This window comes from Misgurnus anguillicaudatus, chromosome 5, assembly GCF_027580225.2.
Source record: "Misgurnus anguillicaudatus chromosome 5, ASM2758022v2, whole genome shotgun sequence".
In the NCBI taxonomy this organism is placed as follows: Eukaryota; Metazoa; Chordata; class Actinopteri; order Cypriniformes; family Cobitidae; genus Misgurnus; species Misgurnus anguillicaudatus.
The window spans coordinates 5,053,730-5,067,727 of NC_073341.2; the positions used below are offsets into that span (position 1 = coordinate 5,053,730).

The 13,998-nt window shown below is 38.4% G+C and overlaps 1 long non-coding RNA gene across 3 annotated transcripts in view; it reads right to left on the bottom strand.

Moving 5' to 3' along the window:
- LOC129414798 (uncharacterized) overlaps positions 1 to 9,085 on the bottom strand; it is a 167,085-nt gene extending 158,000 nt beyond the window's left edge. The window contains exons 1-6 of one of the 3 annotated variants that reach the window (XR_012369388.1): positions 7,948 to 9,085; positions 7,710 to 7,752; positions 7,227 to 7,344; positions 6,596 to 6,970; positions 4,799 to 4,856; positions 3,298 to 3,550 (exon numbers count right to left, since the gene is read on the bottom strand). This is a non-coding gene — a long non-coding RNA (uncharacterized lncRNA). Of the gene's footprint in view, positions 1 to 3,297; positions 3,551 to 4,522; positions 4,653 to 4,798; positions 4,857 to 6,595; positions 6,971 to 7,226; positions 7,345 to 7,709; positions 7,753 to 7,947 lie in introns of those variants that run through there. The other 2 variants (XR_012369390.1, XR_012369389.1) reach the window with 2 other exon arrangements.
- Positions 9,086 to 13,998: the final 4,913 nt, after the last annotated feature.

Below are 13,998 nucleotides of genomic sequence, written 5' to 3' on the forward strand. Positions count from 1 at the left end.
ACTCCAGTTTTCTTTTAATTTCGTGTCACATACTTAACCATTTATTAACTTTTATAACCGCTACTTCCTATACCGCCTCTCCACATTCAAGTTTTATTCCACCGGTGGGTGCTCGTCACAACGTCAAGCTCTGGAGCCCCCACATGATTTAAAAAGAAAGAGGAAAGCGGCACGGGCACGTTTTCCACGTGGTTTTAGACTCAAAATGTGAAGCAAATTAAGTATATGTGCTTGGCCATCACTAGGACAACCGTCACAGCCCTAATGAGCACAAAAATGACCAAGGTTCCTCCCGTTTGTCACGCCCCACTTGTAATGTTCCCATTCCCCACTAGTGGGGCCCGCCCCACACTTTGAGAAATGCTGCTTTAGACAGCTCTTTGGTCTTGGCCATGTTAGTAGTTGGATTCTTACTGATTGTATGGGGTGGACAGGTAACTTTATGCAGCTAACGACCTCAAATAGGTGCATCTAATGTAGGATAATAAATGGAGTGAAGGTGGACATTTTAAAAGCAGACTAACAGGTCTTTGAGGGTCAAAATTCTAGCTGATAGACAGGCGTTCAAATACGTATTTGCAGCTGTATCATACAAATAAATCGTTAAAAATCAAAAACACATTTTTTTATTATGTCTCTCACAGTGGACATGCACCTACAATGATAATTTCAGACCCCCTCCATGATAATGTATTAATCTTAAGGTGTGTTGTAGGCTAGGAACAGGAAAGCTGTAAAAACCCGTATCTGCACTTCCATAATGTATTTAAAGTGCTTTATTTTCATGCACTAATTTTACTAAAGATACTGAAAATACTTAAATATTTTCAGTATATACACATTCCTTTGCAAAAAACTAAGGCCACCATGCCACAATTAGATTTGTTGTTTTTGCAATGTTATAGTGATCATATATAATTGTTTTTCAGTCTCTTTAATAAAGTACATCCAGAAAATACAGGAAATGTGTATATACTATTAAAAACTGTATAAAAATGCAACTACGGTAGCCGTTATGTACTCACTTATCTCCTTGTCCGTTTCAGCTAGTTCACGTGTTCTGAACGAAAATGCGTTGTGGAAACGTGTTGCGGTAGGCTAGTGCTTTAAGTCCCTCTCTACTATTGTAATTTTCAATAAGATTTTTTTTTAAAAATTCCATAAATTTAGTGCGAATTGTGGATAATCGCAGTATTGCAGATTAACATAAAAATTCTTCAGAAACACTTACGAGATAACTCTTCAATGGTGGGGAAAGAGTTAACATGCTATCTCTGTATAAAAATAATGTATGTATTTAGCTTATAAATAAACAGCATTACTAATGGCATTGTTTTTTCAGTAACGAGTAGTGGGTGAGTCAATGAATGTCCATGGCCAAAAACAAGCCCACCCAGCAAAATCTGGTTGAAAAGACGTCGAAACGGCGACTTCTCCAGACGTCTTAATGACGTGAAATTCTGGTTTAAAAGTGAAAGGTGAAAAGACTTGTTTTTCATGTCGTTGAAAAGACGCCTATAAATCGATGTCTAAAAAAAGGCTAAATTTGTTTGAAAAGTGAAAGGTTAAAAGACGTCTTTTCATGTTCGTTGAAAAGACGTCTATAAAAGGGCTACATTTCTATATTATTTCATATGTCTTTCCAAGGGTTTATCCTCATTTTAAGACTGTATTATATAATATTAATTATACTGTTAGGCTAATACGTATCTCAAAATAGGACAGCTAAGTTAATACAAATTTAAATGGTAAATACACATATAACATGAATATTTGATTAATTGGTTTATTGTTTTTTCAGCCATAATATATCCCTCACCTGGCATGGTTAAGGTTCTTACCTTCATGATCAGTTATCCTTGATGTCCCACTTTTTGACTGCATTTCTATTGACACAGAAAACCTTTGTGTTCTGCTATTTATACCAGAAACTGACTTTCACATGCATATGATCTGAGATAGGCATAGGCCTACAATATATGGAATTGTTTTAAAATTCAAATACAAAATACTATCACACATTCACAGATATCACAAATACAAAATACTGTGTGGAAAAATGTATTTAAATACAAATACGTGGGGAAAATGTGGGCACAATGGACAAAGTGTGGGCATACTGAATGAAAATTGTGGGACCACTGGGCATTTTATGGGCGAACTGTGAGCACAGATCTGAGTCTTAAAACCCATAAAAGCTGTTCATTTCTTAAAGTACAAAATAAGCTTGGCTGAATAATTAGTCTTGTTGAAAGTAGCAGTAACAAAAAAAGGCAAACTAAAAATGTTCAACATGCATTTCTTTTACCCCAGGGTATAAAAATGTTAAAAGGAGTAGTTCACCCAAAAATGAAAATTATGTCATAATTAACATAATCTCATGTTGTTACAAACCCCCATACATTTCTTTGTTCTGATAAACACGAAGGAAGATATTGTGAGAAATGTTTGTAACCAAACTGTTTGTGTAAATGATGACAGAATTTTCCTTTTTGGGTGAACAACCCCTTTAAGAAAATCTAAGAAATTTAGCTTGTGGATTGAATATTAAAGGGATAGTTCGGCCAAAAACGATATTAAACCCATGATTTACTCACCCCCAAGCTTTCCGAGTAGCATATGTCCATCGTTTTTCAGACAAACACATTTTCGGATATTTTAGAAAATATTTTAGATCTTTCTTTTGATTAAATGTAATGTTACGGGGTCCAGCCATAGTCCACGACCTTCAAGTCCAAAAAAAGTGCGTCCATCCATCACAAATTAAATCCAAACGGCTCCAGGATGATAAACAAAGGTCTTCTGAGGGTAATCCGTGCGGTGTTGTTGTAGAAATATCCAGATTTAAAATGTTATTAACGTAATTAAATACCTTCCGGTAGCGCCGCCATCTTAGTCTCATCCGCATTCAGGATGAGCGCTTACGCAGCATACAGCGGTTTCTCTGCTGCTGCTCTGTCCCCCGCCCTCCGAATTTGTCATACATCACTAAGAAAAGTGCGTACACTACGCTAATACTCTCTTCTGAGTCTAAGATGGCGGCGCTGCTGGAGGGTAGTTGATTAGGTTAATAACATTTTAAATATGGATATTTCTACAACAACACCGCACGGATTACCCTCAAAAGACCTTTGTTTATCATCCTGGAGCCGTTTGGATTTAATTTGTGAAGGATGGACGCACTTTTTTTGGACTTGGGGGTCGTGGACTGTGGCTGGACCCTGTAACATTGCATTTGTTCAACTGAAAGATCTAAAATATTTTCTAAAACATCCGAAAATGTGTTTGTCTGAAAAACGATGGACATATGCGACTTGGACAGCTTGGGGGTGAGTAAATCATAGGTTTAATATCGTTTTTGGCTGAACTATCCCTTTAAATTATGTTTATTTAACCACATAAAACCACTTATTACTAAACAGAAAAAGCAGGTCCAAGAACAATATGTCTCCTCATGGGCACCAGTTGATATTTTCTCGTCCGATTGTTTCTTCATTCTGCTCTCGGTCACTTCAGGTGTGTTGTCCTGGTTGCTTTATGGTTACAGCATCTAAGTGAGAACATAAAAAAATTACATGTCAACATTAAAAACAGGGGTTGTCTTAACAAAAAGTAAAGCATGATCAATCCAAGTAGGTACACTAATATTAAAAGGAATTTACATTTTATTTTACCTTTGTTATTTAGTCCCAGTTATGTATTGCTATACTCCATTTAAATACTTAAAGCGATATTTCAGACAAATTTTAAAATTACCCCATGATGTACTAACACTCAGTGACTCGAAATACACATGTTCAGACGAACACATTTTTGTAGTTATTTTAGTAAATGTCCGAGCTTTTCCGAGCTTAATATGGGCAAAAACATGGATCAGGGTACATTTTCTGACTTCCCAAAGAAGTGCAGCCTTTAAAGAAGTAATCCACAGCGCTCCAAGGGGTTAATAAAGTTCTTCTTTGGGTAATCGATGCTATATAGTAAGAAAAGATAATGTTTAACTTTATAAACTATAATAACTAGTTTCCGCTAACGATGTCTTGAACTCACATGATTCAATGCGCAATGAGTGGCAATATTTGAGTATGGATTACCTCTGTGAAGGATGAATGCACTTTATTGGGGTTTAATTCAGAAGTTGTTCCCTAATTGTTGTTTTCTACCATTATAAAGCTTGGAAGCGCAAGTAAAAAAAGGTGTTTAAACTTGGTATTAAGATGTGCTGTTGTCGATCAGATCACAAGTGGACGATACTAAAGACAGGTGTAAATGATGTTCAAAACATCTTGAGCTCGTCCACTTTTGACCACATTCAGAGGTAGTTGAAAACACTTTTGATCGGATTGCTTTTGTAGTGTAAGCGTGCATGTGGTAGAATGTGTTCAAACAGCCAAAAGAGAATATCAAAGAATGCTTTTACATATAAATGTACAACACACTGTGCAGCATGTTTACTTACAAGCAGCGGACTCTGACATAATATTAGTTGCGTCCATTTAAATCATGTTTAAATGACAGCAGAAGGAATCGCCCACAGTCTCCACAGAACATCCCCTAAAAGTATTCAGGACAGAAGAGGTTGAAAGTGGACAAAACTGATGGATTTAAATACTAGGTGTGAACAGAATGTGTCCCTCTCATCCACTTATGATCTGATTGACAAAAAAAAAAACACATCTTAATACCAAGTTTAAACAGCCCCAAAAACACAATCACTTCACTAAAGTGTGTCATTCTGCTTATAAAAGAAATGTGCATGCAGTGAGCAAAGACGTTTCTCATGATGATGACGACTCACCTTCATGGATTCAGTCTTGCATAAGCCATGTGACACGGAACAGGAATTTGAAGAAATACTGATAGGAAAGGAAAGAAACTGAAGTTAGTTTCAAGTTAGCAACTGATCCCATATTTATCAAGCTTCTGAAAGTGCCATTTTTGTCTTAAAGGAATAGTCTACTCATTTTCAATATTAAAATATGTTATTACCTTAACTAAGAATTCTTGATACATCCCTCTATCATCTGTGTGCGTGCGCGTGGGCGCTGGAGCGCGCTGCGACGCTTCGATGGCATTTAGCTTGGCCCCATTCATTCAATGGTACCATTTAGAGATAAAGTTGGAGGTGACCGGGCGCATCAACGTTTTTCCTATTTAAGACGAGTAGTTATACGAGCAGGTTTGGTGGTGCAGGGTGAAACGTGGTGCTTTTCTGAGCGGATTTGGAGGAGGAGCTACATTTTGTGGCGTGGTGGCACTTTTGGGAGTACTTCGACTCGGCGCAGTAACACCCTCCCTCTCCCATTATGAGAGTGAGAAGGGGAGCGAACTTTTCAGGCGAGTCGGGGTACTCCCAAAAGTGCTATTACGCCATAAAATATAGTTCCTCTTTTAAATCCGCTTAGAAAAGCGCTACGTTTTATTTTGTACCACCAAACTAAGAATTCATGAAATATACTCCTACTTTCAAACTTAAGTATAAAAGCAAGTTGTCAAATTTCTTAAAGCTAAGAATCACTCTTAGGGGCCAATCACACCAAACGCATTTATGGCAGTTGCAGGCGCTTTTTTGAATGATCTTCTATGGTTAGAGAGCCTTTGCACGCTGTTTATGCGTGCCGAACGCCTTGCGTTTTTGTCATCAGCCGCAGCACACGCTTTTGAAGGAGCGCTGAGTGCGAAAAAGCAGCCAACGTCATTCGCATCTTTCCATTGTCCAATTGTCCTTTTTGCTTTGAAGAACCGGATTCCACTCGCTCACTCTCTCCTGCGTGTTTGTGCACCTCTCACCTTCAAACAAGGTCAGAGCAAGCGCCCTCTTTTTAAAGTTTCTGCTAATATGACAGTTAATAGCAAAATAATATCACGCTTCAATATTTGATTGACAAGACAGCTGACTCGTTGGTTGCTAGCAATATGAAAAGCCACGTCACACTGCTCTTTTTTAAAAAACGCAGTGCATCTCGCCTTGCGTTTCCAAGCGTTTTAAGCGGGTTTGGCGTGATTATTTGAGAAAAATAAAACTGAGTTTGGGACAAAAATTAAATGGATTTCATAGGGCCCTACTAGATGCTGCTCCTCCATGGCTTTAAAAGGACACTTCACCCATTTACATTAAGCTTTGTATCATTAGAACCCCAGTCATGCTTTTGAATGGTCGTCCATCATTTCCTCAGTTTCCGCTGAGACAAGAGAAATACAGATTTCAGTGTTGCACTTCCTTCTTTCAATGATGTAAAAATCATAATTTTGCATCATTGAAAGCAGGAAGTCCAATAACTTTGTTGAGGGGGTGAGAGACTATAAACACCCACGTTTCTCTGTCAAATAGGCACCAAATTCGAAATGTTTGTTACATTTTGACTACAAATATGACGCACTTTCAATAAAGATTAATGTTTCTACGGGTGAAATGCTCCTTTAAAGAATGATTCTACAGCCCTAGAAATATGACATCAAACACAGAACAGGAAAGGAGATTCCTGTGGCAGACACCCTCTCCAGAAAGTCCATAGCAACAAAACATGACAATCTCAGCAAAGATATGGACATGCAGATTCACTTAAAGGCGGAGTCCACGATGTTTGAAACTTACCAGTCAGTGACACAAAGCTGCAACAGATCCGTACCGAGGCAGTTTTCAGCAGCTCAGATAGATGATCTTGGATGAATGGCCTGCAAAGAGGAGACAATTTCCCACATACATTATTGACTTCTAAGACAAACTTTCATTGACCAGTGAATATAAGAAAATAGTCATATCTGACCTCACACAGAAAAGATATGCGCACACGCAGAGAAGCTAAGAGCACGAAATGTTATTCTGGCTAAGAATGTGTTAGCAGATAGAACACATGATCGAAAGATGCAGTACTTGCCTGGTGCAACATAATTCAAATACCAAGGAACCCATGATTCCTCATGAAATACCAATCAGACCATGGCAGGTATTAGCTTCAGACCTCTTCACCTGGAACAATGAAGAATACATGGTTACTGTAGATTACTATAAAAAAAAATTCCAATTAGACAAACTCAACACTACTACGGCTGCCACTGTCATCAGCAAGCTTAGTCACTTTCGGGAGACATGGCATACCAGTGAAATTAAAAGTATCACAATATCAACACAAAGAGTTTGAAGACTTTGCAAAAACATTAAGTTTCACACACATTGGCCATCATGACTGATCCCTATCTCATTTTGGTACAGTATAGGAACACACCTGTTGACAACCTCTTTGTGTCTCCAGCCCAGCTCATCATGAGTCGCAGACCGTGATCCATACTGCCAACCACAAACCAGCAGCTCCTACCCGAGATTGTCAGTTTCACAGAGGCATGCTACAATGGAGTAAACAGCAGCATCAGAAAAAGTATTATTATCGCTCAGCTTGTCCACGTCACAACTACACACTGGACAGCCGATTCGCATAAAATAGCATGGCCTTTGGAAACTAGCTGTTGTTGTTCACCATGCCAATACACAAAAATCCCATCATGTTTGCAGTTCAGAGGGTCAAGTGTAGTGCAGAAACTTTCGCCATGTTCTTAGCACAAATGAAGAGCCCACAAAAGATGTACACACATCTGCGGCTGTAAGGGTGGAACAGAACACCAATACCTCACCAATGCCTTAGGTACATGCTGAAGTACCAGACTTGAGTCTGATTCTGGTGGCTGTAAAATATGAACAAAGTAATACTTACTCTTTAGCCAATAGAAAACATCAAGACACACCAAGAAAAGGATCTGAAAGAAGTAACAATAAATATAAAACAGTTTTTTATTCAGAATGGCCTTTAAACCGTCTACTTTAAAATGTTAATGTAATTTTGATTGGAGGAAGCTGAACAAACCGCACATACATTGCAATACTTGGAGTAAACCTGTATTAAAAAAAAAAACACTTATATATAAAGTTATTACGAATTTAAGGAAACTTACCCCAGAATCGACCACAAAACAGTAACACTTGTTGTCTGAGGAGAATCCAGAACGCCCGTCTCCCGGTTGAATAATTACGTGATCACAAAGCACGAGACGGACGCGCGACTCTGCCAATAATATCATAATTAAAGAAAATAAAGATATTTGTTAAAAGATGAAAATGAAGTGCTTCTAACAGTGCTGTACGGGACCGAAAGCCCATTTTACATATTTATTTCATTAAAATAAACAGAAATATTAATAGACTTTAAATAAAGCATATTCATTATCGTTCAGTGTGCTCATTATTTATTGTTTCTACCTATACATTCATGCATATTTTGTTAGGATTATTATTTAATGGACAGACACTTGGTTCACATGGTTCTATTGTAGTAGAAAAGTGGTCCGAAAAAGACATCTGATTTTAGGCTAAATTTGGGCTGAATTAGACGGACCAAACAAAGACCAGATTTCAACGTCTTTTTTTGGACTAAATGAAGGTCATGACGGGCCGACGTGATTTAGCCCAAAAAACAACGTCTAAATGATGTCTTGTGCTGGGTGGGAGGGGTCGGAGCAACAAATGAACAGGAGGAAAAGCAGGCAGACTAATACTTCCTGCTAATAAGGCCAGAAAGTGTGTTACATGAGTAGTGGGACTAAGTATGGTGGGACAAAACAAAACATGGCGACTCTTTAAGCAGATAAAAAATGAGAGGTTGAGGTTAAAGTGTTGCAAACTAAGTGCTCTTCCGCCATACAATTTAGTTCTCATTTTTTATCAGCTTAAAAAAAATCACATTTTATTTTGTGCTACCATACTTACTCATGTAACTCCTTATGTAACAGTCATTAACTAGGGAAAACATGGAAGTGTTTGGTGGCTTCTAAATCCATCCCTGTTTGGATCCTAAGGAATGAAAGGGGCTACCCTGCTGAAAAAAACAGCATACCAGCAAGACCAGCATATGTTGTGTTTTGGTGCTGGTTTGCTAGTGAACACCAGCTAAACCAGCATCAAACCAGCATCAGCACCAGCATTAGCACCAGCTAAACCAGCACCAAACCAGCATTAGCACCAGCTAAACCAGCATTAGCACAAGCATCCCATGCTGGTCATACCAGCATATGTTGTGTTTTGGTGCTGGTATGCTGTGACCACCAGCTAAACCAGCATAGACCAGCATAATTCCCAATGCTGGTTTGATGCTGTTTTTTTCAGCAGGGTAGGCTAAATGCTAACACATTCACGATCCGCTGTACAAAGATTAAGTGTCTTCATTAGTTCTTTTTTAATCACCTCTCAAATATGAGTAGGTTTCTTCAAAAACACAATTTTTTTAGCAAAAAGCTGAGATAATTCTATTTTTGTGAAGGACTTTTGATAGAGATCAGATGCAGAGCGATCCTCAAAAACATGCACAGAGTTCTTTCTCTTTCAAGTGAAGCGTTGCTTCCGGGTTGTAAAAGTTGTGGTAGATAATAGTTGTATCCTGGTGGATAATAGCGGAAATACTCATCATTGCTTTTTCTCTTAATTGACGAGTTAACACATCAATGGCGGGAAAGAGTTAATTTGTCTAAGTTGAGGTAACTCACGAGTTCAAAACCACGACTCAGGACTCTGAACTGGGAGTACATCGATCTAGTACGAGTTCACGGGTGGGAAGTCACGGGTTTGACTGCCGTTCCAGTGCACTTTCAACGGTAGAAGGAGTTACAGGCTGCCTGGAACGCATGGGGTCGTGAGTCGTGGTTTTGAAGTCGTAACTCGCGGGTTTAAAAGCCTGCCTGGGACGCAGCATTATTCTATCATCCAGGAGGGTAAAATACATTAAAAAAAATTCAAAAATTCCAACTACAGCACATTCAAAAACTTTTAACAGAAATCATGATGAAGCTCATAACAAGTTAAAATATAATCTGCACACACACACCTAACAAATACATTTTAGTCAAAACGGTGTTTAGTATAATTAGCTGTTCCATGCATATTTCGCGTAAGTTTTATGGTAAAATTAAATAAACTTATTTTATGTCTGTCAATCATCTTAGTTCTTGTAGGCTATAGTATTAGCACAGCAACTCACTGATGTCCGTACTGTTTGGCTCACGCAGCTCAGTATCCACAGTTCTTTGATTAGTTCTTTGGACACGTCCGATAGAAACTGTTCTCAAATCAGTGAACTGGTGAATTCATAAATGCAGCAACCTGTTCCTGACTTGAGAGTCGCTGTATTGTGCTTTTCAGTAACACATGTGCAGTATTAACAGCTCATCAAGTCGGACGCGTCCGATAGAAACCATTCTTGATTCAGACATTCATTTTATCGGTGACTCTGGAATACCAGTATGTTTGTTGCGCATGCTCAGTATTAGAACAAAATTCACCATGTCTCGGTTCAGTCAGTGATACTGTTGGGGAGAGCTTCTACGAGTTAAGATACAGATTACTCTCTCTTAATTAGAATCGGAATGACTGTCGAGCACATCTGAAAGTGAGTAACTTGTGGATCATTGCTGTCTCGAGACACAAACTTTTTAAACGATTCAGTCCGATTAGGTGTACTGATTCAAGCCGTTCACTGAAAAGAACCAGTTCAAAAGAACGATTCGTTCACGAACTGGACATCATTAATTTTAAATGCTTGAAGCGTGAGTCAGATAGCACTGCCTTTATTTGATTTACTTCAGCAAAAAGAAGAGTGCTGCATTTTTTTATATTGCTAGGCACACAGAATGCGTTTCTGACAGTGGCAGGTGCTCTTGAGCGCCTAAAATAGAAATAAAGTCAACTATAACAGGAAAAGCACCCAAAGTCATTAACATTTTTTCCTTTGCCCAATTGAATGTGGGGATAGGTGGGCCTTCCATTGTGGTGACAGAAGTTAACAGTGGCTTGTAGGGATGTGCATCTCCTTAACTGAGGCAAACGCAATACCCATCTCGATGCATAGCCTATGATACGATACATTAAAGATACATATGGGCAGCTACTGATACGAACGATTCACCCCATTACGATGCACTGCAGTCCACTTTTAAATCAGTTTAACACAATGTCATTAAAGAGTCCCGAAACCCTGCTATTTCAGCTCCAGTGTACCTCACTATCATTTTGAAAAATGCAACTTAAATGGGCGTGGACGCTGTGAGAAGAACGGCGAGGAGTGGGCGGGTCAACTGATATAATAAGCTTCATTCATTCATTCAGGCCCTTTGCGTCGAGAACGATGATTGGTGTGGCGCTTCAGTCTTCTACTGTTGAGGAAGTCTAAGTACTGCAGGTGAGATCTTGAGGCACCAGATCTTATAAAGGAGTGCCACATTACTTGGTCAGCTGCAAGGTTTTCCCAGTTATCACTTGATAGACAGAAAAACCGAAGGTCACGCTTCAGGACATCCTTATAACGGAGCTTCGGCCGCCCGACTGGGCGAGGGGCATCAGCAATTTCGCCATACAGGATTGCTTTTGATAACCGGTTTTCATCCATCCGGTAGATGTGGCCAGCCCAATGTAAGCGGCATGTGCGCAGCATAGTGTAGAGGTCTGTGCACTTGGTTGTAGAAAGTATAGGCGCATTTGGAACGTGATCCTTCCAGGTTATGCCGATAATTGAGTGCAGGCAGCGAAAGTGGAAGGTGTTCAGACGATGTTACCCAACAAACATGAGACGTCCAAAGGACGTTCAGATTATGTCCATATCGGGTCGGTCGGTCCAGAACCTAATCTGCACGTCTAAACGACGTGCAGATCCAGTACAGTATTTGGACGTCTGACTACGATGTCTTTTGGACGTTGATATGCAGTTCAATATTTGAGGGTCCGTTCTTGGACGTCATGTAGACGTTCAAAACAGGTTCAGAAAAAATATATATAAAAACTTATGCAATAAAAACGACAAATGAGTTCTGATTCAACACAATGTAACATTACGGGTTTTTTTGTGAGAATTCTTTTAGGTGATAAAATATGTTATATTTTTTTGAATGAATGTTCACAACGCGTGCCAAAATCTACTGCATTTCTTTTGTGTAATTTGCAAATTAAACCAAATTCAAGTGTGATTTACAAAAACAATCAACATTGCAATTTTAAGTTTAACCACAAGGGTGTGTAAAAGCTTAGGTGGCGCGTGAGGCGTGATTTTTTTTGCACGTGATCAACAGACGTAATTAAGCATCACCTCAGCGTAAACGTACTCACTCAACCTGCTGTGAGCAGGTAAGTTATGTTTATCCATTCCAAAAAGTGTGTGTTTATTTTGTTTTGTGTACTTATTTTATTGTCAAAAATATTTTTGTTTGAAAACGTCAAGTTTTTCGAGAATTGTTTTCGATAAACGGATGACAGAATTTGGCACCGGAGGAAAACGTTCCGTATGCTATTTTCAGACTTTGTTAGTTGTTGTTATTAACTAACTGATGCCTTAGTTAGTTGTTATTAACTGACTGTTAATATGTTCGCGTATTAAATATTTTTCAGTGAGTTATTTTAGACCGTCTTGGGGAACTCATTTATCTCTTTCAGTCCGAGGGGAACTCGTTCCTTAATAACAGCCAAGTGAAACTAAATAAACGGTCGTAAAATTGACTTTTTCTTCCCACACAAAAAATGACATCCGTCCTTTTATAATATTAACCATTTGAATGCATTTTTAATGATTTTGTCTAAGTGACATGCTTAAAAGTGGGCTTCTATGGTAAAAGTGCACCTGTCAATCAAAGAGCTCAGTTCAATACAAGCACACAGGCACTGTAGACAGTCAGACAAACAAGTGATTAAGTAAGGAAACTAACATGATGATAACTTGATAATGACCCCCTTTGCCTAGCCATTATAGTAGTTTTTGTTGGGTAAATTACTGATCATATGCTGTATTAATATTATATTAGGCCTAAGGCCTGTTGTTTCTACACAAGGCTATAAGACACCCAGTTAAACTTTCGTTTTCTCAGTTAACTTTCGTTTCCTAATTAAAAGAGTCCAGGTGCGATCCTGCGACTATACCCTGATTGTTCTCGCCACGATTATCTTGAGAAGCAAGGTCGAAACAACTGATAAACATGAGTACGTCATTTCAGATTAGTTATCTTTCGTTTTCTCAGTTTCCTAATTAAAAGAGACCAGGTGCTATCCTGCGACTATACCCCGATTGTTCTCGCCACGATTAGTTTGAGAAACAAGGTCAAACAACCAATAAACAAGAGTACGTCATTTTAGATTAGAGAATTCGTCCGGCTGTACTTTGCTACATTAACAAAAAGTTGGTTATGTCAGGGAAAGCCAAGGCCAATCGAAATAATATACAGAGAACGTCACTTTAAGATTTAAGAAGTCCAGCTGTCATTTTAGATATGAAGAAGGATTCAGCTGCACATAAAACAAACAGATTAATTGTGGCAGACTGAGACCAATGAGAAGAACATACGTCATCTCAGATAAGAAGTGTTTGATCTTACTGTATAAAAATGGAGTCAGATGTTGGGAGGGCAGATGATCTTTTAGCGCCTCTATGAGGGGTATTGATTGTCTCACTTTGTTGGCTCGAGCGGATAAAGTAATTTTTGTTTGGCACCTGGAACCTTTGTCTCCTGAGTATTTTTTCTTATGAAGATTCAAGCTAAGACTTTTTGCCACAACACCATCTATTCATAAAATTAAGAGCCTTTATTAACCTTTGGAATTTAAACAAAATAGAATAATTGTCTTTTCTGTTTTTTCAGTGATTGTCATCTGATTTTTGTAAGTGATCAATCTAGAAGTCATACTGATTTGTCATGTTCTTAACATACTGTTTAGTCAATAAAGATCAATGAAAACTGAATGCATATTAATTTACAAAGGCATTTGCAATATATTTTACTTCTTTTTCTCCTTTCTGTTTTTGCAAACAGGACCTACATACACCACAAAGGCTCTTTTCAGAGCCATTTTACCAAGCATCTTTGCATCTTTGTACAGTAAGTATTTGTTTTGATTAACCTCAAAGAAAACAAAATAAATTTTAATATATGCTGACGTTTGTAATATCTTGCTCTTTTTCAATTATGTTTCAGTAGTGC